Genomic DNA, 21,830 nt, shown 5'->3' with positions numbered 1-21,830 from the left:
CCATGTGGGGAAAAGAATTCTAGAGTTCTTTAAATAAGATCCTAATCAGATGTGCAAGAAACAAGAAACGTTGACTATAATTATTTACTCATTATTACACAGTGAGTAAACTTGCAGTACAACTGCATCAGGGATTTTGGGTTTCTTTAAGTCTGTGCAAGTTAACTGGCCACACAGTGAGAGGTAGATATTGGTTAAACAGTTTGTTAATGTAACCTTTTTGTAGCCCAGCAGAGGGTGAGGCTACAAAAGAACTCCAGAAGTCGTTAATAAAGTTGGGAGCTGATTTCCTCCTCTCATTTCCCTTCTCCTTTTGTATTTTTTTTCCTGTGTAGATGCCCAGTTTCTGCAAGGTGAGTTGCAGGAAGGTAAAAAGGAAGCAAACTAGAACTACGCCAGACAAGCTAGCTGTGTACCTCTCAGGAGGATCTATCTGCCAAGCTGTGTGAGTGACAGGGAACATAAGGAGCACCACACTTACCTGGGAGGAAATGCTATTGACTGTAATGAATTTTGCTTTGAAGTAGAACATAGATCAATGGAGGCATCTATTCAAGGGATCCTACTGCCTGAACTGATGTGAATGGATGTGATGTAAAACAATTAAAGTAAAAACAGATGCCTAGTGACGTGGAGACAAAAACTATAGATTGAAGGGAACTCTTGGCCGTTTCACATTTCCTTTTATGTCATATGATCAATCAATAAAAATGTGAATCTGCCCATCCCAATGCAGGAGCATTTCCCACATTTTTTACTACAGTGGACCCTTGACTTACAAACGACTTGACTTACAGACTTTTTGAGTTACTGACTTCTCTGGCTGCAAAATTTAGGTTTGACTTGCAGACTGAGATTTGACTTACAGACCAGAAAAAAACCAAAATGTTACGGGATTAATCGGTTTTCAATGCACTATAGGTCAATGGAGACTTGACTTACAGACTTTTTGACTTGAGAACCGCCTTCCAATACGGATTCAGTTCTCAAGTCAAGACCCCACTGTAATGTACTTGCAGCCTTACTTTTCTTGACGAATCTTTGTCAATTTAAAGTTGTTGGTTAATTACACTGCTGGATTTAATGATCAATATTTTTAAATAACAGCCAAAGGAGTGTGCGTGAGACTTACTTATTACCAGATCAACAATCTACATGTGAATTTCGTAGAGGCTGACCCAGACTCCATAGCATTTGATTACATCTCCTCAGTCCTGGCTCACTTGCACTTGTTATCTTTTGCATCCCAGTTCTGGTTCAAGGTTTTGATGCTTGCTCACAAAATCCTTTGTGGTTTGGGACCATGTTACTTGTCAGAGCACCAAGGCCATCTACCCATGCCACCAGATCCTTTCAGGCAATGCTCCTCTGGGTGACCACACCAAAAGAAAATCTCCCATGGGAAGTTGGCCCTTCTCTGCTGTAGCACCAGCACTCTGAAACCAGCTCCCATTGAGCTGCACCTGGCCACCTACCTCCAAATGTTTAGGAGGCTTCTGAAGACATTGCTCTTCAGAGAGGTCTTTCAATGCAACCCTGCTCAATCTGCATGCTTCTTGCTCTGCCTCTTATTCAGAAAACTGCACCTCCAGCTCTACATTGTGTTAATTTTACTTGATTTGTTTATTTATCAAATTATTGCCCTTCACTTCTATTCTTTATTTTATTGTAAACTTCCCAGAATAGGGCTTTGCAGTAATCTGGCAGTCAGTCAGTCAGTAAAATACTTTTAAGTTGTTTACTGTCTCTGCATCTCTACATTTGTAATTATCTATAATACATATGTATATATCAATCAAGAGTATGACAGTGATTAGATCCCAATGTTTACAACACTTATTTTGCCTTTTCAATCTCAGTTCTTCACATCCTTAATGAAGTGTTATTGCTCTTTTTGGCAGAGTGATATACTAGAATGGGTTAATCTTTTACCCTTTGCTATGATTTCAGCTTTTACGACCAATATACTTTGATATACAGCAAACTCCCAAACTTCTTCAATTTCACAGCTATCTCTGCAACAAAAAGGCAGTGTAGAGATAAATTAAATGAGGCTGTCAGCACTTCGGGTTAAAAAAAAAGACCAAAAGGAAGCATCAGTTGAAGCAAGGAGCAGGGGGGTGAGGATGAAATAAAAGCTAGTACTGGAAGAGAAACTACTTTTGAAATGCATGGTTAAAATGCTTTACTGGCATTTCTTATTTAAAAAATGATGCTGTGGCAACAGATGTGCTATAGGAAGAAAGCTTGAAACACTAGAATAAAGCTTGAAGAAGTTATAGAGAAACACATTTTTAAGGGCTACAGCAAAGTGCTCTTGTTATATTATAGAGTTCCCCTTCTTCACAGTGTGAAAACAGTTTGTTGATGTCCTAATTGCTTTTGGATGCTGTTGAAAGATACAAGACTCCTCTGTTAAAAATGCAAAACAGTAACCTTGCCATGTCAAGTGGAAGTGAGACAGTTGAAAAACAAAGTGGAAAGTGCTACTTTGAGACTCTTGATTCAGCTGTCAATGAAATGCAAGCTTGGGAGTCATACCAATGAAGGTGAAAGTGTGAAAGGTGGAAAGATAATTGAAATGTGTACAGAGTGTTGAATGTACGATTTGCTACAAGTTCTCTGACAAAACAATTCCTCTGTTACTTGTGAAGATATTTCTTTAAAAAACAATTGGATAATATATATTGTGCATCTTGAAAGTATTAGTTTAGAAGTAGCCAAGAATTTGGGTAAGCAAGGCAGGATTTAGTTTTAGATTATTTATTTATTTGTTTTCATTTTTTTTGGCCTACTAACAAAAAGCGAAACAGCAATGCTTTCCTAAGTTGAAGGGGAGCAACTTACCATGGCAAGAGGAGAAGTTAGTGCTTGACGAATGCAAATCAACGTATCTTTTTAGAGTACTGAAGTAGCTATGTGTTCCTTTCAATTAGGTCCTTGCATCTGATTTCAGCATAGGCTTATGATCATTAATTACATGTAAGCTCCATGTATGAGGATCTGAATGTGGCTAAGCGTATGAACTCTGAACAACCACCTTGTCTTACCATTCTCACTGCTCTCTACATCTACTAAAGCACAGTGTCTCTGTGGAGGCTTTTCCATTTCTTGAATTATGAGAATACTGGAAATCTTGAGATAGCAGACCTGACCTGTGCACCTCTTGCACATATATGCATGCATGCCAAAACACTGCTTAAGTCTTTTTCTGATTATTCACATCTAGAATTGCTAGGACAGTAGTTTCCTGGTCCCTGAGATTTCAGGCTCTAGAAAGTGAATTGCTTGAAAGTCACAGGAGATGGTCTGCATGCTCTCAGAAGATTATGTTCCTGAAACATTTCAGTTTGTACTGTGGGAGCATCTTTAGAGAAGCATTTGCTGATTCAAATGACAATATAATTATAAATGAACATAACATATGATATGTAAATGCAGCATTAGTAGCTGAAGATTTGAACATTCTTCAAAGATAACTCTATTACAGTTAATGAAGTAAGTAATAGACATGATCTAAAAATGGATCTTGGGATTCCCAATGTGGTGTAGTGGATAGAATGATGAACTATGACTCTGAAAAACTGGGTTCAAATCCCCACTTGGCCATGGAAACTCACTGGGAGTGTGGGACTGGTAAAAACACTCCTTAAATATCTCACCTACCTTGAAAGTCCTATTAGGATGACTATAAATTGGTCTCTACTTAACAAAAGACACACACACAGAGAGAGAGAGAGAGAGAGAGAGAGAGAGAGAGAGAAATGAATCTTAAGAAAATCATAGTAATAAGTAAAAAGCAAGCAGCCCCAAGAAATGTGGTTTAAGATGCAAAGTGAAGATGCTCTGTGTTTTAGTAACAGTAAGTGCTTCAGAATTCGGCTGGATTTTGAATCACAGCCAAAATAATCAAAATAGAAACAGCCTATTTTTACATTTAAAAGGTTATATGCAAAAAACTCTTGACATGGCTTTTGAGAATGCATATTGTACAATGTTAAGTATTTTCCATTCTTCTGCACCATATGAAATCATAGACTTTGATGAAAGCAGCTCCAGAGCAGATAGTATGATGTTAAGATTTGGGGGGGGGGGGGAGATCAAGAAGGTGACTAACAAAGAAGGACTAAAGCTAAAGACTAAGATGTCATAAAACACATAAAATGCAGAAAGCTAAATATTTCAGTCACATAATGAGAAACAAAACTACAGATTGATTCAGCTGGTCATTCAAGGTTAAACAACTGGGGGAGTGCAAAAATGAGAAGAACAAATTGGCTATAAAACATGGGAGACTGCCATGAATCCTAGAATCTTTGAACTGCAGAGCTGGAAGGAACCCTATGGATCATCGAGTCCAGCTGTTGTCAAGGAGACACAGCGTGGAATCAAACTCCCGACCTCTGGCTCTGAAGTCAAATGCTATGCCCACGTATGCAACACAAGGTCAGTGTTTAGAGCTGCTCCACTAAAACTCTAAGATATCTATAATGACATTCAATCTCTAATAGAAAAGAGAGAACAAAATGAGAGAAAGGTAGTAAATTACAGGTGTTAACCAACAGTTTCTCAACTATCCTAATTGTCAGCCTGGCTAGCAGGTCGGACTGTTTCCTAACCAAATGTTCTGCACTACCATTCTCTGCATTAGTTTGTGATTTCCTTACACTTTCACGTGTCCTCTATATACAATGCTACTCCTCTGCCCTTCATGTTTAACCTATTCCCTTTTAATTCATTATATTCTTATATTACCAGCTTCCAGTCATTAGCCTCATTCCAACAAAATTTTAGGCTACGTTATACATTGTTTGCATTCTAATGTCAAGTGTTCAATGGAAAATGGGTAAAGACGTTAATTAGCAACACTATCATCATAGTGGTCCTTTCAATAAAAAAAGTTTTCCAAAAATATGTCATTAGCCGACTGCATTTATGAATAGTGCTTATAGATTTTATCATTTCTGCAGTGTTAAAAGCCTGCAGAACCATTTTATCAAGGAAGAACACTCTGTTTTCTCCAATAAAATGTAATTGGCAATTTGCTGGCAAATGTATAATGCCATCTAAATCACATTTCATATCATTCCTTTTAAGTATCTGAATAATATGAATAATAAGTTACCATGGCTTTATAAGTAGCAATATAATTTCAAATTGTTTTATCAAAGCTGCTATATAATTAGGCAGTACCACCAAACCTGAAAATTGTCTTCGCATCAACTAGGGACCATGCATGTGTTTAAAAAGGCACTTTCCCTGCCTTCCCAGTGCCAGTTCTGACGCACATCCCTGCTGCAAGTTCATTTCAGGCTATTTTGATAGTTTTTAGGTACTAGAAAAATGTGAAGCTGCAGCATGTGGGGCAATGTATTCCAAGCTTTCTGTCAGAGTTTGTATAAGTTACTTAACTGTTAAATTACAACTCCCATAATTCCATAGCCAGCATGTACTCCTGCCTTAAATTGAATATATACTGTATTGGAACTACACAGGAAATCTTGTCATTTGCAATTAATTGTGTATGTTTTTCTGAGTGTGAAATTTGAATCAAATTCTCCTAATGCTAAATTTGAACTTCATTGGAAACACATTTTATACTTCATTCTCTGCAATAAGCATGTTAAAACGTGACATGGGGACAATGACTGACTTGTTAGGTCTTGTTACCAGTGTATAGAAGTTATTGGGACTTAAATAATGGGAGAGTTCATGCTTTGTCTCCTACCCAAATGGAGAAGCCATTTCATATAGACCTTTGTCCTTTTGATGAGAATAGGACAAAGAAAAACATTTCTCTCTAATGTGTTGCCTTCTTTCTTTCTTTCTTTCTTTCTTTCTTTCTTTCTTTCTTTCTTTCTTTCTTTCTTTCTTTCAGACAGCAAAGATGGGGCCATCCTGGCTTCCTGTGGGAGGGAGTTCCAGAGTCTGAGAGGAGTGACACAGAAGGCTCTCTTGTGTGTTTCTACCAAACACACCTGTAAGGAAGGTAGAACTGAAAGAAAAGCCTCTCCTCATGATCTTAACACCCTGGCAGGCTTATAAATGGAAATAAAATATTTGAGATAGCTTGGACGCATGCCATTTAGGGCATTATAAAGTAAAACCAGCACTCTGAAATGGATTGGAAGCCAGTGGAGCTGTTGTAACAGGGGGGTTATGTGATCCCTGTAACTAACCCCAGTTAACAATCTGGCTGCAGTGATTTAGACCTGCTGAAGTTTCTGAACACTTTTCAAAGGCAGCCTCTTATCTTTCTAGTTAGTACAAATTATGCCTTGGGTCCAGGCTAGAGATGGGCATGAACTTCCAGTTAAGTAGTTTATGCCAGTTTATCCGCTGAACATGATTGTGGGACTTCAGAGTCCTGCCTCATCCAGTGGGTGGTGACTCAGGAAGCAACACTCAGAGGAGGCAGAGCAAGGAAGCCAGTCACTGCCTCCAAGTGGGTGCCCACTGGAGAAGGTGAGGCTTTGAAGTGCCAAACACCTGTGCAGCTGATAAAAGAACTGACAGAAATCAGCAGTTCATGCCCATCTCCAGTCCAGGTTATCTGAAGGATCACATCACACCATATGAGTGTTCTTGACTTTTCAGATCTTCTGAGGAGGCCCTTCTCTCGGTTTCACCACCTTCCCAAGCTTGTCTGGTGAGGACATGTGAAACAGCCTACTCAGTGGCTGCTCCCAAGCTTTGGAATTCACCGCCCAAAGAAGCCAAGTTGGCTCCTTCCCTCTTGTCTTTCTCTTGTCAGGCAAAGACCTTTAGGCAGGCTTCTAAACAATAAGCTGTCTCAGAAATGCTGGTTCTGAACTTACAAATTTTAAATGTTTTTACATTGATTTTAAAACTTGATTTTTTAAAATTATAATATGTGTTTAATTTGACACAACTCCGGGAGGCAGTGGAAGATAGGAGGGCCTGGCATGCTCTAGTCCATGGGGTCATGAAGAGTCGGACACGACTAAATGACTAAACAACGATGATGATGATGATGCACTATCCAGCCAACTACATGTTTCCTACAATGCTCCAAATCAAAATAGTCATAGTGGCATAGGGCTAGCTTTTCAATATGGCTTGCCTGAAAATAAAAGCAAAGATGGGTGAGGAAAATTCTGATTCATTCCCCAACTATTTTTCTATCACTGTTGCAATGAAGAAGTGGGTCCCCATCAGTGCAGTGGCATGCTTCATTTGGCACAAAAATCTATTCCTATTTGATGATATGTTGAAATGGCAAGGAAAGGTCAAGCTTCCTTCTCTAATACTTTCTTATATATATTTTCTAACAAGCAGACCGGATTTGAAGGAAACAGCATCCATCGTACTTACATTGCCATCTGGTGAGAGAATGTTGCAAAGCAAGTGCTGTCACACACTATAACTTGAATGTACAGTGAATGTAGAAAAGAAGATATATAGAAATAGCAGGAAAAGGCATGGTCTATGAGGTAGATTCTTGGAAATATTCCAAGAAATGTACAACTGCAAAATACTGGCAGAGCATTTAGTATAGGGGTATCAACAGACCTTGACTGATCACAGCATAGATATCCTGCCCCCAATCTAAAGTGAAGTCTGCAAAGATATTGTACATTGGTGGGATCAAGAGGTTCTTTGAGTTTATCCAGTAATGCCCTTGCCCTAAAGGAAAGCACCTTTGTTTCTCCAAGCTGTTGGAGCATTTGTTCTTCCTGACCTCAGTTTGCTTCACCTGGGTAAGCTGCGCCACAGAGCACTTCAAGAGGTTGGCAAGATCGTGAAAGGTAGAAGTTCTGAGTTATGTAAGTGGACCTCATCCTATTTATACTAGAGACCTCTGCCATCTGTGATCATTCTACTACCCCATGACAGTGAGATAAACCTGGAGAGCCATGACTTCTTTTGAACATTACAACTGGATTCATTTGGCGAATACTCATTCTGCCTTTGGAGTTCAAATGGCAACTGCAATGTCTGTTGCTGTCTTATTATGACCATTCTTGTTACATTTCTAAAATAATATATTTTTTTGTTCTTTATCACTATAAGCTCATGTATACCAGTGGTTTAAATAAATATGCAATACTTCCAGAACTAATATCTGGAATGAATACCTTGGTGCTCTTTCATCTCTTCAGGCAAGGAATTGAGAAATGTACAACCTAGTGTTGCAGGAATTTGGATTGTAGCTGTTCTTCTTTTGGTGCAAACGATGTGGAAAAATCAGCCCAGTCTGACTGGAAAAGAAACAAATGATCAGTCCAGATGGTTCTTCAGTAAAGGAAACAAAAACTAACAAATAAGAAACCTTTTTACTTACAAACAGTACATGATTTTATTCTTTCCTTTTATATAGTGTATGTGGCGTTCAGCTCTGCTCTCACCTGTCCGTCACAGTTGGGCAGGGGAACCTCAGCCAATGAGAGGATGGAGGGTGGTGCAGAAGTGGGAGGAGCTGGGTTATATAAGGTGTGTGTGGAGAGTTTGAGAGAGGAGAGATCAAAGAGATTGATAGAGAGTGAGAAAGTGCCTGTCAGTAAGGGAAAAGTCTGTGAGAGCTAGTGTCTGAGAAACAGTGATTGATTAATTGATTTTATACCTGTGATTCACCCTTTTATTTCTTGTAATCAATAAACACTTTATTTGTTTTGAAAAGAAACACTTGTCCTTTTGATTTTAAGGATAGGTTGGTGGCAGCAAGTTTTGGTGAAAGGTAGTGAGCACTCTTATAGGCCTGGATGGGTAGAGGCTTGAGAGGGGCCTGCTCCAGTGTAGCATAGAACCGCATCTCCACATCTCTATCTTCTTTGGAGAGCAAAAGCCCATTGCTCTGGCTTTCTACTTGTTATGTCCCCAAGCGGGTCATTCCTGGGACCCTGGGCCAGGGCTACACAGCCTGCTGGAGGCCTCTCTGCTAATCTATCCTTCACATACCCACACAATGTGTGTGGTAAGGAAGGTTGTATTTTTCCTAACACTTAATGAGTGTGTGAACAGAGGAAACACCACCCAAAAAGCTTAGCAGGAAAGACAGGGAATTGGACATGAAAAAGGGAAGTGAAGCAAACAGTAGAAGACTTCCAACGGACAATCAAGGGATTAGAAAGTTTGGAATAAAAGATTGTGGGATAGCCATATATTCTCTTCTCTTTTTTTGAAATATAGTCATAGTTTAAAGGCATTCTTTATTTCAGGAGTACACATGTTTTACAGGTCCTAGGGCCCCACGTTATGCTCACTTGGATTGAGTGACAACAGGAACACATACTGTATATACATGAGTCCACACATAGATCTCAGGTGAACCCTTTCTCCACAGAGATGGAGAGTCTTCTGCCATTCACTTCTCCCAAAAGTTGGACAAAGCAATGTATATGAAGATCTCTGGTGTAGGGTACAGAGGCTCTTCTTCCATTCCCTTCACATGGATCTGGAGGCCAAAAACAGAGGTTAGAGGTTGCTTGGGACTGGAAAAGGGAAAGTTCAAAGTTTTCTAAGCTGCCAAGAGGGATAGGAAGGGGAGGAAAAAGACCAAAGCAATCCCCCAGCACCGCTGACTTTTCAGAGGAGGAAAGCACGATGCAAGCCATCCCACAGCCCCTCTGCCTTTGCAAAGGCAGCAGGGCTAGGGGATCACTTTGATCCTGCTTTGATTCCTTCCCTCCTCTTCCTAAGTCGCGGGCATAGGAAGAGGAGGAAAGGAGACCTAAGTCATCCCGCAGTCCCGAGGGTGGGATTCCCTTCGGGCAGGCTTTGGCAAGCTGCCCAAAGGGAAAATCCCTCTCTGCTTATGCCCCCCATGAACAGCTGATCCACAGGGTCATAAGCAGATAAGGAACGAAGGGATGAATATAAAAGAGTTATATTTGTTGCTTCCTATTCGTTGGGGTCTCTGGACCCCGGAGTACGAAGCAATCAATATCTGATGAATCAGGGATATTTGTTAAATACCCTGATTCATTTTTTGCATGCATCCCCATGTCTAATCCTTACCTAAGAATTCCTTATATTGCTCCAGGTGAAGCTCCAATCCCCCCCAGCTCCAAGATAGTCTAATAAGACTAATAAGCCTGAACAGAGGTAATCTTTGCTGATCTATCTTCTAGGAGTATTTTCCCCACCCAATTTATCCCCCTATCCCTTTCCATGAGTGTGCACAGTTTAGGGCAAGAACTTTCATTTCTGTCATTTTGTCCCTGTAATTCCTCCTCAGACACTGCAGAACCCAGCAGTAGCAGCTTACTTAGCCATGCATCTTTGCTTCTTTTGACTCTATATTTTCCCCATATTATTCATACACTTTATTGATGAATCTTTGATATTTCCCAATATCATTGTTATGCATATTCAAGTTCTGGTGTGTTCAATAAAACATTCTTTATGAATAGCTCTGTGTGAATGCAATATACTCAGCACAATTTGAGTTAAGACATACTATTGCCATAGCTCAAAGAACACTTACGGGTGTGTCTCCTGGCATGTATGATTTCATATGTGTGCTCTGAGAGCATACTTGGCAACAAGACCAAACCATAGAATACTCAACCACAAATTGCTGAATTACAGATGGGGTGCTCACAAACTGGTAAATTCTATCATGTAGCATAGTAAGTCATACAAGACATGCCTCACATTCACTCACCCCCATACAGCCCGTTTGCACCTGTGTGCATGCTCCAGCACACCTGTGTGAGCGCCACGCCACTGAGTGTGCATGTGCATAAGCGCACAAGTGCCCAGACAAGTGCTGTGCCGCTGTTGGGGCATGCGTGCAGACGAGCACCCGTGCGCATGTGCAAATGGCAATGCGGCACTCGCACGGGCATGCACACACTTGTGCAACAGAGAGAGTGTGCTTATTCGTGCCTTCTTTTCCCTATTCTCCCTTTTCTTTTCATTAACTGCTGAACATCTGAGATTTCTTTGGCCAACGTTCTGAAGTACCATATACTTAGCACTTTCCTTTTTACCCACTGTACAATCAATAAATTATATTTGTTACTTGTTTAGTTTTTTAGTGCTTGCTTAGAAAGTGTGCTTAGAGTCATCTCTTTTTTTACTGGTCAGCAGTGTTTTTCTCTCAAAGGACACTAGATGGTGCTTTAAGCTATCCTTTCTTCTTTAAAAAAATATTCAGTACTGCATCTTCAGGCTTTTGACCTTTCAGACCTACTAATGAACTTGTTGTCTGAACATATTTGCATCCTTGTAGATTCTTCCTAAAGCCATTGGAAATTTTGCAACTGTTCCTTGACTAATGAAGACTTTTCATGCAAAGCCTTACTGCTGCCCTTAACTATATATTTCTAAGGTACAGCATCCATGGACTAGTTGAAAAAGACAATAACAGTTTCACACTTTGAAAGAACTAAAGCATGCAGGTATGATTGCTTTACATAAAAAGCATAAATGCATTAAAATAGTGAGGAATTTATTTCCTGTGTCACATTTTGAAAGAATATATTTTTTCTCTTGTCCACTGTTAATTATTCAACTTTTATATCCACAAATAATAACTGGATGCACTAGAGTGTAGGTAATTTGGCCATTGTCTCCTTGTACTTACATCCTTACACTTGTAAAAATTTCTCAGAGTAGATAAATAGGTACCTCCGTGGTGGGAAGGTAACGGCGTTCTGTGTCTAGTCACGCCGGCCACATGACCACAGAAACAGTCTACAGACAAAACACTGGGTCTACGGCTTGGAAACGAGGATAAGCACATCCCCCTAAAGTCGAACACAACTAAATGTCAGGGGAAACCTTTACCTTTACTGAGTCTTTGTTTCTCTTGTTTTCAAAATATTACTCATTTTCACTGCTTTTAGCAATTTTTCTCTGCTTGAACTGATGTAATCATTTAGGCTCCTTTTTTTCACTCTTCTGTTATCTGCTGTATTTACAGTAATCCACAGCCTCTGATTTTTCGTGGTAAATATAATCTGTCCACATCACTTTTTGGATGTACAGTGGGGTCTTGACTTGAGAACTTAATCCGTATTGGAAGGTGGTTCTCAAGTCAAAAAGTCTGTAAGTCAAGTCTCCATTGACCTACAGTGCATTGAAAACCGATTAATCCCATAACAGGCCATTTTTGTTCCATTTTGGTTTTTTTCTGGTCTGTAAATCAAATCTCAGTCTGCAAGTCAAACCTAAATTTTGCGACCAGAGAAGTTTGTAACTCAAAAAGTCTGTAAGTCAAGCCGTCTGTAAGTCAAGGGTCCACTGTAGTGCGTGATTCATGTTCATTAATTTCCATCTTTTTCGATCCAGTTCTTCTAATTTGTTTTGAGTCCAGTCGATTATTCCAGCAAGGTATCTAATTTTGATTTTAAGATTTTTCCACAGTCTTTTGATATCTTCCCTTTCTGTCAGTTCTTTTACTTTTGTGTGCAGAACATTATCTGCTTCTATTATTCCAAGGTATTTATAATTTTTATCACTTGAGAGTGCTTGTATAATATTGTCATTTTCTAACTCTACTCCATCTAGTTTTTGGATCTCGCCACAGTGTATAGACAGAGCTGCATGTTTGTCAATTCCATATTTCATTTGGATATCTTCACTAAATATTTGTACTGTGTTTAGCAGTGATTCTATCTCTGTGGAATTTTTTGCATATAGGTTTAGGTCATCCATGTATAACAGATGATTGATTTTTCCTGCTTGTTCTAGAATATGGTAGCCCAATCCAGTTTTATTTACAATTATTGAGATGGGGATTAGTGAGATGTTAAACAGCAGTGGTGACAAAGAAGCCCCTGAAATATTCCTCCTTTGATCTTAATTCCCCCAATTTCTTCACCATGGACCATTAAGCAGTTTTCCATTTTCCATGTTTTTCTTGAGGAACTTCTGAATGTTTTTACTAATCCCAAACATTTTTAAGCAGGTGTTAATACAGCTGTGTGGCAATGAGTCAAATGCCTTTTTATAGTCTATCCAAGCCATGCTATAGTCTATCCAGGCTTTCCCACATTTCTTTCCAAAATTTTAAAGCATCATCTTTATATGGGCCTAATTTCTTTTGCTCTGCATTTTCTCCTACTGATATATAGAATAATTCTTGGTTATTTCGAAATTGTGTGTTTTCTCTATATTGTTTGAAGTGTCCATCATATCTTTCAATTTTCTTTGCTGTAGCTGTTACTTGTTGTTTTAATTTTTCCATCGTTTCAACAATTGTTTTCCTTTCTAGGTCATATATTTTGCATAGTCTGGCTTTTACTTTTTCATTTTTAAGTTTTGAATCTTTCAAGTGTTTTAAGTTGTTAATGTCTGCACATAATTTGTTTATTTCTCTTTCCAGCCAGATTTTCCATTTTTGGGTGCCACATGTTTTCTGTTGTTTTTGCAGCTTGTAACCAAGTCTCATGGTTATTATGGTAGCTGTGCTGTACATGAGCTGGTTTGTTTCCTTTAGCATGTTGGTTGGGATTGTTCTGATGATAATATTTGCATCATTCAGTAGATCTTTTACTGGTTTACTTTGGAATTGGCCCAAATTGGGGAGCTTCGGTTTTTCTGTGTTCTAATATGAGTTACTATTTTTTTCCCTTTGGTGATGTTTGCCATTCTGTCAACTCATAATTTCTGGGTTGTTCCATAAGTTGTTCCTCTACTGATACATTTTCTTCCACTATTATGTCTACCTCTCCCCTCCATTTGTCTTCCATATTATGGTCATTGTTTTGTGTTGATTTTGCTATGTTTTCTAGTTCTTGCAATTCCAGTTCTGAAAACACGTTACTCCAGATGATAAACCTTCTCCGGTCCAGTAATCGTTGTTCAGTTATGTCACTACTTGGGTATTTCCTTTTTAAAATTTCCATCATTCTTTTTTTTAACCACCAGCTGCTGGTTTAGCCTCATAATAACATTTCATAATTTCTCAATTATTGGTGAGAGTCCAAGTTTTGTGTTTACATTGTTCTAGAAGCTTTGCAGCAGTCTGTCCTGGTTCCTCAGCAGGGTCTGCTGAGCCCTGTAGTCCATTTGTCACCAGAGGCCCAGGGGCTATAGCATCTGACCCGTCTTTGTTGACCCAGGCAACAACCAATCTGGAATGAATTTCTGTATTTCCTCTAATCATAATTGATCGTCGGTGGACACATTTGGTCTGGCTTCTCAACTGAGACCTGTCTGGCTTGGAAGACCTTTCAGTATCGCTTTCAACTTCACTGAAGCACACAACCCTCTCTGCCTGAACCAGGCCTGTGCCCATGGAGGGGATGATGATGGTGACAGATATTTTAACTTGTGCCACATCCTTGATTTTCACCCTTTAGAGGTATTTTTATTGCCTCCTTTACAGTTACAACTGTAATGTTGACTTATTGGAGATGAAAGAATTGCTCAGGTTTACCTGCCTTTCTTTTTCTCATTTGAACTATTCTGGCTCTACACTCTACCCCTGTACTTACAGATGTTAACAAATCATATCTCAACCAGTTTTTCACTGGTTTTTAGGAATAACACTATAATAAACTTTCAGTTTCTAGAAGACTGAGCAAGATTTTTCTCTCTTTTGAATTTATGTAGTTACTGCAAAGTAAACAGGTTATTCCTTCAGGCAAGTAAATCTCAAACATTGCTCTCTCTACCTCTTTGTTACTGTACAAACCTACATACAGGATACAGAACTCTAAAGGCCACTTGATGGTTTGCACTTAGCTTGATTTCAAACATTTCTTGACACAAGGGAAAAGGTGCACTGCAGGCATTGCAGGGGGCCATCATGTTAAATTCATTCGGAATTTACACAGTAAAGCAGACTGTCACCCCTCATTCAGCTATAAAAATGTTTCCCATGCTTGACAGTTTAGGTAATGCACATCCCCTTCTCTGTTCTCATCTCATAAACTGTATTATCCTAGTAAAAGACAATTAACAACCTCACTGATTTTAAAATTTTATTTGTTTTGCCTAATCCATGAAAAGATAGGAATATTCCTCATGTGGGTTAGAAAACATATGGCACTCCAGATATTATAGCACTACAACTCCCATCATTTTCATCCAGAATATGTGCAATCCAGTTATAGCTGGATTGGAGGCATGTAAGTTTCTCAACCTTTGTTTAAATGAAAGCATTTAGGATATTGGGAAAATACTGGTAAGGATACTTATTCACATGATTCAGAACACACCAGGTTGCTGACAGATTTATCCTGAGCCAGAATGTAACTGCTTCTGTAAAAGTTTACAGTGCAGTTTTGTATCTACTCAGATGTAAAGCATATAGAAGTCAGCAAGAATTATTCCCAGGTTAATTGTGCAGGATGACAGATTCAGAAACAGATGATGACTGGAACTGGTATCCTACTAATTCTCTATATTTTTATATATTTAGCTCATTCCATAATCTGCTAAGTTTGAGACTTCTGTCTGTAGTTCCTGTGCACATCTCTGCTATATACCTGAATTAATAATGATAATAATAATGATAATAATGATAATAATGATAATAATAATAATAATAATAATAATAATAATAATAATAATAATAATAATAATAATAATAATAATAATAATAATAATAATAATAATAATAATAATAATAATAATACCAAAATACATACGACAACCATGATTGATTGATTGATTGATTGATTGATTGATTGATTGATTGATTGATTGATTGATTGATTGATTGATTGATTGATTGATTGATTGATTGATTTCTCTGCCACCCATCTGGCAGCCAAGGCCACTCTAAGCAGTTTACAACAGCTAAACAGTAACAATAATCACAAAAGATAACATCAATAAATTATAAAAGTGACCATAAAAGACAACAGGAGGCATAATAAAATATAATAAAATAAATAACATGAAAACATGGCGGTAAATTATATATTACATTATCAGAAGCACTATTGCATCAGGATTTTATTTGATCTGGAAAGGCCTGTCTAAATAACCAGGTTTTTAGTAGGTTTTTTTTTAAGTGCCTAGTTAGGAGGCCAGACAAGCTTTGGGCAGAGCAACCACCAAGAAGGCCCAATTTCTGGCCCAATTTTCCAGGTTCAGCCTCAGTCTGTTTTCCCTCATCCATCCCAGCACCACATCCCAGCAGAGCTCAAGGGACAGGGCAGCATCCACCGAAGAAGAGTGGAAGGAGAGACAGAGCTGAGTGTCATCCACATATTGGTAACACAAAGCTCCAAAACTCCTGATGACCAGCAGCCTCATATAGATATCATATAGATACTAGCATTGGGGAGATGATTGACCCCTGTGGGACTCCACAATTGAGAGACCACAGAGCAGACAACATCTCCCCAAGTTGTACTCTCTTAGAGCAGTTGTGACGATCACCCTGCTTTGGCTCATGTAGGAGGTTGTTTGCATACACCAATGGGAGCTGTTGGCATGCGGAACCAGAGAAATTAGAAGGGACTGGCGAGTCAGAGTCTGGGAAGTTCAGTCAGGTAGAGATCAGAGTCTGAAGTAGAAGTTAGTGATGGTAGTTAGGTAGTGTGGCAGAGTTAGGAGTTAAAGGAGACAGTTAATATTGTGGAACTTATAGAGAGCTAAGAGAGTTAAGAGTGAAACAAGTTATTACTAGACTAATGAATGCATTAAAGTCTATGAAGAACCTGTTTAAGCAAACTGTAATCAATAAACCTGTGTTCAATTTTATACGCGGCTTGGACCTCAATCTTTCTAATTAAAGGGTGTTGACAGAGGTCAACTGGCGGCAGCAGAAAGGAGAGAACATGTTGTGGGCCTCAGGCTAGTGAAACAACCTGGGGACATGTGAGGAGCATGTCACAGCTGTCATCCAGGCAGGACTGGAGGCAGGCCAAGGCTTGACTGCCAATCCCCAACCCCGAGAGTCTCCCCAGGAGGATATTGTGGTTGACAGTATCAAAGGCCGCTGATAGGTCAAAGAGGATTAACAAGGATGTTTTGCCTTGTCAGCCTCCCTCAAGGGAGGGACTAATGCTGTCTCCGTGCCATGACACGGCCTGAACCTGGACTGTAACAGATCAAGGGCATTGGTTTCCTCCAGGAGAGCTTGAAGGTGATCAGCCACAATTCTCTACAGTACCTTGCCAACGAAAGAGATGTTGGCAACTGGGCAGTAGTTGTTAACATCATCAGCTGCTAGGTTGGGTTTTTTCTGAATTGGCGTAATGAGTGTCTAAACTTAATAATGGCCTCTGCCCACTCAGTTGTTAACAGTCTAGCTGCTTTCAAGAGCCAGTCCGGGCAAAGATCTAGTGAGGAGGTGGTGGCCCTACAGCGATCAACTTCAACTAACATCATGGGCTGAAATTGTGTTAAGATTGCCAGGCAAGACAGCACATAGGACGTCTCAGCATGATCTACTGATAAAGAGGAGAGGTCTAGGTCCCAGAACATGGCCTCCACTTTGTGTTTTGAAAAGACCATAAATTGGTCACAGGATATGCTACTGGGAGACCTGTCACTGTGACTAATCCAAGATAAATCACATACAATGCAGAACAGTTCAGCTTGATGATCCTGAGTTTCACTTATCCAGAGAGTGAAGTAAGATTTTCTCATAGCCTTCACTTTGACCAGATAAATGTTTAACATGATTTTTGTGCCATTTAAATTAGCTCCCATTGGTACCGTCTCCAAATGCCCTCTAGCCTCTTCCTATTTCACTTCAACACCTGTAGCTGCTTATTATACCAAACAACTGGCTGGGGTCAGGAATGGAGGGGAAGTTTAGGAGCTATCATGTCACCAACCTTGGTGGCTGCCACATACCATTCATCCACCAGAGCTTCGACAAGAGAACCAACTAGATCAGCCAGTATCCCCTGCATTGCGTCTTCAAATCCAACAGGATCGAATAGTCTGCAGGGGTGGACCATCTTAATGGGCCCCTGCTCCCCGTGGGGTGGGGGCTTTAGTGCCACTGAGAGGTTGCATTTTACCAGGTTGTGGTCCAACCATGACAAGGGAACCAATACTAAGTCAGTCACCATCGGTCCACTCTCTCCCTCACCTGATGACAACACTAGGTCTAATGTGTGCTCCACCACATGGGGACATGTCCAAGGAAGCCATGGTTTCCAAGAACTCAAGAGCTGGACCTGTGGCCCCAATATCGGCATGGACATTGAAGTTGCCCAGAATAAGTAGTCTGGGGAACCTCAGTGCCGCCACTGAAATGAAGTTTGCCAACTACGGAAAGGAGAGTGCTGGATTGCAGGGAGCACGGTAAATCAGCACCATCTCAAATCCATCCCTGGTCCTCACCAACATGTGGAGGGCCTTGAGGCCCAGGATGCTCAAGACAGAGAGCCTGACAACCTCTAAGGTGTTTTTATAGATGATGGTGACCTCCCCTCCCCAACCCTCCAGTCTACCCTGATGTTGGATGGAATATCCAGGTGGACAGATTAGAGAAAGGGCCACACTGCCCCCCCCCAGGTTTCAGTAATGGAAGCCAGATCTGCTGATTCATCCAGGATTAAGTCCTGGATTAGTTGGGTTTTATTCGATGCAGAACTGTAATTTAACAACATCAGGGATAGAGTGGAGGATTGGCTGAGCAAGTTATCTAATACCTGGCTGCTGGCATCAAAGCTAGAGCAAGGAATAGCCTTCTGATATCTGACCCCCATTCTTCTAGTTTTACTTGCTGTTGTGCCAGCACCATACCTTCCTCTGCCCTTTATGACTTTTATGTTATTCCAAATCCCAAATAGTTTTCTCTCTTCTGTTTATGATGTAATCTAGTCATGATCAATTTATTTTTGTTTTATTTATTTATAATATTTTTTAACCTGCCTTTCTCTTTAAAAAGGATCAAGGCAACTTAAATCATTAAACTATATAGGCAGACCCATGTGTAGCAGCCTCCTTCCACCTCACAAAGTAAGGTTGCTACGTCACCACACCTCTACACTTCCGGTAGTCTGCCACCAACCATTCCCTGAATTGAGTCACACAGACTGGGATGGATTTTAAAATAAAAGAACTAAATGTTTATTGATTGGTACACATGGATTGGTAAAACACACATATCATGTAATCAGGTAAAGAAAGGCTCAAGCTTATACAGACTCTCCACACGTGTTCACACAGAACCCAACTCCTCCTCTCCCCCTACATCAAACTCTCACTTTCTATATATACAACACAGCTCCTCCCCCCTGATGTCCCACCTTCCGACCACCATTGGATGATAACTTTCCCTCCAAATCCTTGAAGGACAGGTGACATCAGAGCTGACTGTAACACCATGCAAAGAGACAGTGGGGCAGATTCTCTTCCCGGAGTTGTAACTTTTTCAGTGCTGCCTCCGGTGGATGTAGCTGGGAGGGACTATAAGTTACTAACATTGCTAAGCAATAGTCCCCTCCCTCCCTCACATTCAAAAAGAGACCAGCCTCTCTGCTCTGCTCCCCCACTTTAGTCTGTTGAGGTCTGTTGCTGCATGTTTTGTTAGTTTGTTATTTGATCTTTTCAGAACTGTAGGTAAATGAAATGTTTTCATTCTTTCTCCAGCTAATGTTTCAGAGTAAGTTATCAAGACTCTATGTGCCATTTACAGAGAGAAAACAGGGTGGACTACTCTGGAGAAGTTGATTCTGCTCTGTGAATCCCTGCATTCTATGCAGCTAAATCAGGGGTCTCAAACATGTGGCCTGGGGGCCATTTGCGGCCCACCGTATGATAGTTTGTGCCCACCTGTCCTCTGCTGTCAAGAGTAAAAAAAAAAACTCACCTCGCTCACCGGCTCTCTCCCAAGACAGCACCTCTTGCACCCTCCATCCGGAACTGCAGCGTGCCAGCCAGCCTGCCTGTCTGTCGGCTGGCAGGCTGCAGTTCTGGATGGAGGATGCAAGAGGCGCTGTCTTGGGGGAGAGCCGGCGAGCAAGGCACGCTGTCGGTCCTTTTCCCCGAGCACCTGAGCAGTCGACGAGTGATGCCTGAGAGCAGAGTTCGCTCCCGGCACATCCTCGAAGAGCGCCTCCAACAGTGCCGCCAACAGCAGCTTCCAGGAAAGCAGCTCTCTGGCTCTCTTTCTTTCTCAACACCCCTAGCACCACCCCTGCCAGCGGCTACCTCAGTGCCTGGCGGTGCTTCCTCCTCCTCCTCTTTATCCTGCTTCAGCCACCTCGGCTCTGGAGGCTGCCTGGGCTCACCTCGCAAAGTTTGCTCCTCTGTCGTTGTGAGGGCAGCTGCTGCTCCTGAGTGTGCCTTTTTTTGAGGGAGAGCCCTCAGAGGAAGGTTGCCGGACCTGTGTGTGTGTTTGCGTGTTTATGTGTGTGCGTGCACCTGTGGGGGCCCGCCCCGTTCTGTTTAATTATTTGAGTACCGATGGGAGCTTTTCTCCTTTAGCAAGGTAATTCTGTGAGAGTTTTTTAAAAAGCTTTATATCGTGCCCTCCTCCCCCCCCGCTAGACGGTCGCCGGCGCTCCCTCCCTTCTCCGCTTCTTCATCCTGCTGCTGCTGCTGGTGGTGGTAGTGAAGAAGGAGCCGGAGGGGTCATGGCCAGCGACGAGGGCTCACACCCCTCTTCCTCCTCCTCGGAGCCCGAGCCAGGCTAAGGAAACTCCTGGGCGGCTTCCTCGGGCTCTTGCTCCATTTGGCGGAAAATCTGATGCGGCCCAGCCTCACCCAGACTCTTCCTTCAGTGGCCCCCAGGTAAATTGAGTTTGAGACCCCAGAGCTAAATGAATTTCACCAAAATATAGACTGGCTTCAAAAATGGACTTGCAGCCACAGCTCTGCCTACTTCTATTTTTTAAGATGTTAGAGCCTTCAGTCTGCCTTGGTGCTGGAGTTCAAAACACTATCAATGTATTTGAATGTGCTGTATGTATTAAAGATTAAAAAGAATTGTAAGGAATACAAAGGAAAAATTAATGAACTAAAATTATTTTTTTCTGAAAATAGCAATAGATATAAGGTGAAAATACATATCAGGAACAAATACAGATTTAGCATTATGACTTCGTGTCTGTGGCAGTTTTGATGCTTTGTATTCAGCATGTAAAATTCGGTCAAAAATCCTGGTTGAACCATCCAATTAACATACAAAGTGTGCTGCTTATATAGAACAACATAACGTCAATCAATCAATCATCACCCAGTTAATTTTTGAACAGGAGTCCTTTAGAAACACAGGAAGCTGCTTCCTTTTGACCATTGGTCCAACTAGCTCAATATTATTTACAAGGGTTTTTAGATGGATTGTTATGCATTACTGCTTTGACTGGATTTTTAATACTACTTGTGGTTTCCACTGTTGTGTTTTCCATTTCTCAGAGCGACATTTGTTTTGATTTTCTTTTTTCTTTTTAATATTTCTATACCTATTGTTCTTGTATTTAAAACTGTGTTTAACTGTATTTAAAACCTTTATACTCATTGTTCTTAGCTTTAAATATTGTCTTTTAATGATGTTAACGTCCATTGCGTACTTATTATTTTCAGCTTTCAATATTGTCTTTCAGTGTTGTAAGTTGCCCTGGGTCCTTTTCAAGGATAAAGATGGGGTATGTATGCATGTATGTGTGTGTGTGTGTGTGTGTGTGTGTGTGTGTGTGTGTGCAGTATAAATAAATAAATAAATAAATAAATAAATAAATAAATAAATAAATAAATAAATAAATAAATAAATAAATAAATAAATAAATAGAAAGAAAGAAAGAAAGAAAGAAAGAAAGAAAGAAAGAAAGAAAGAAAGAAAGAAAGAAAGAGTTAGGCATCTTTTTTTCTACGAAGGTCCGCAGGTAAACTAATCCAAGTACTGGTGCCAAGTCCAACAAACCAGGGTGGATGGTGAGTGGGGCCAAAGCTGAAAGTAGGTGAAGCCAACATTCAAAGTGGAAAGAGTTTGCAGGATTGCA

Source organism: Pogona vitticeps, chromosome 3, assembly GCF_051106095.1.
Source record: "Pogona vitticeps strain Pit_001003342236 chromosome 3, PviZW2.1, whole genome shotgun sequence".
In the NCBI taxonomy this organism is placed as follows: Eukaryota; Metazoa; Chordata; class Lepidosauria; order Squamata; family Agamidae; genus Pogona; species Pogona vitticeps.
Note: the sequence above shows the minus strand (reverse complement) of the source record.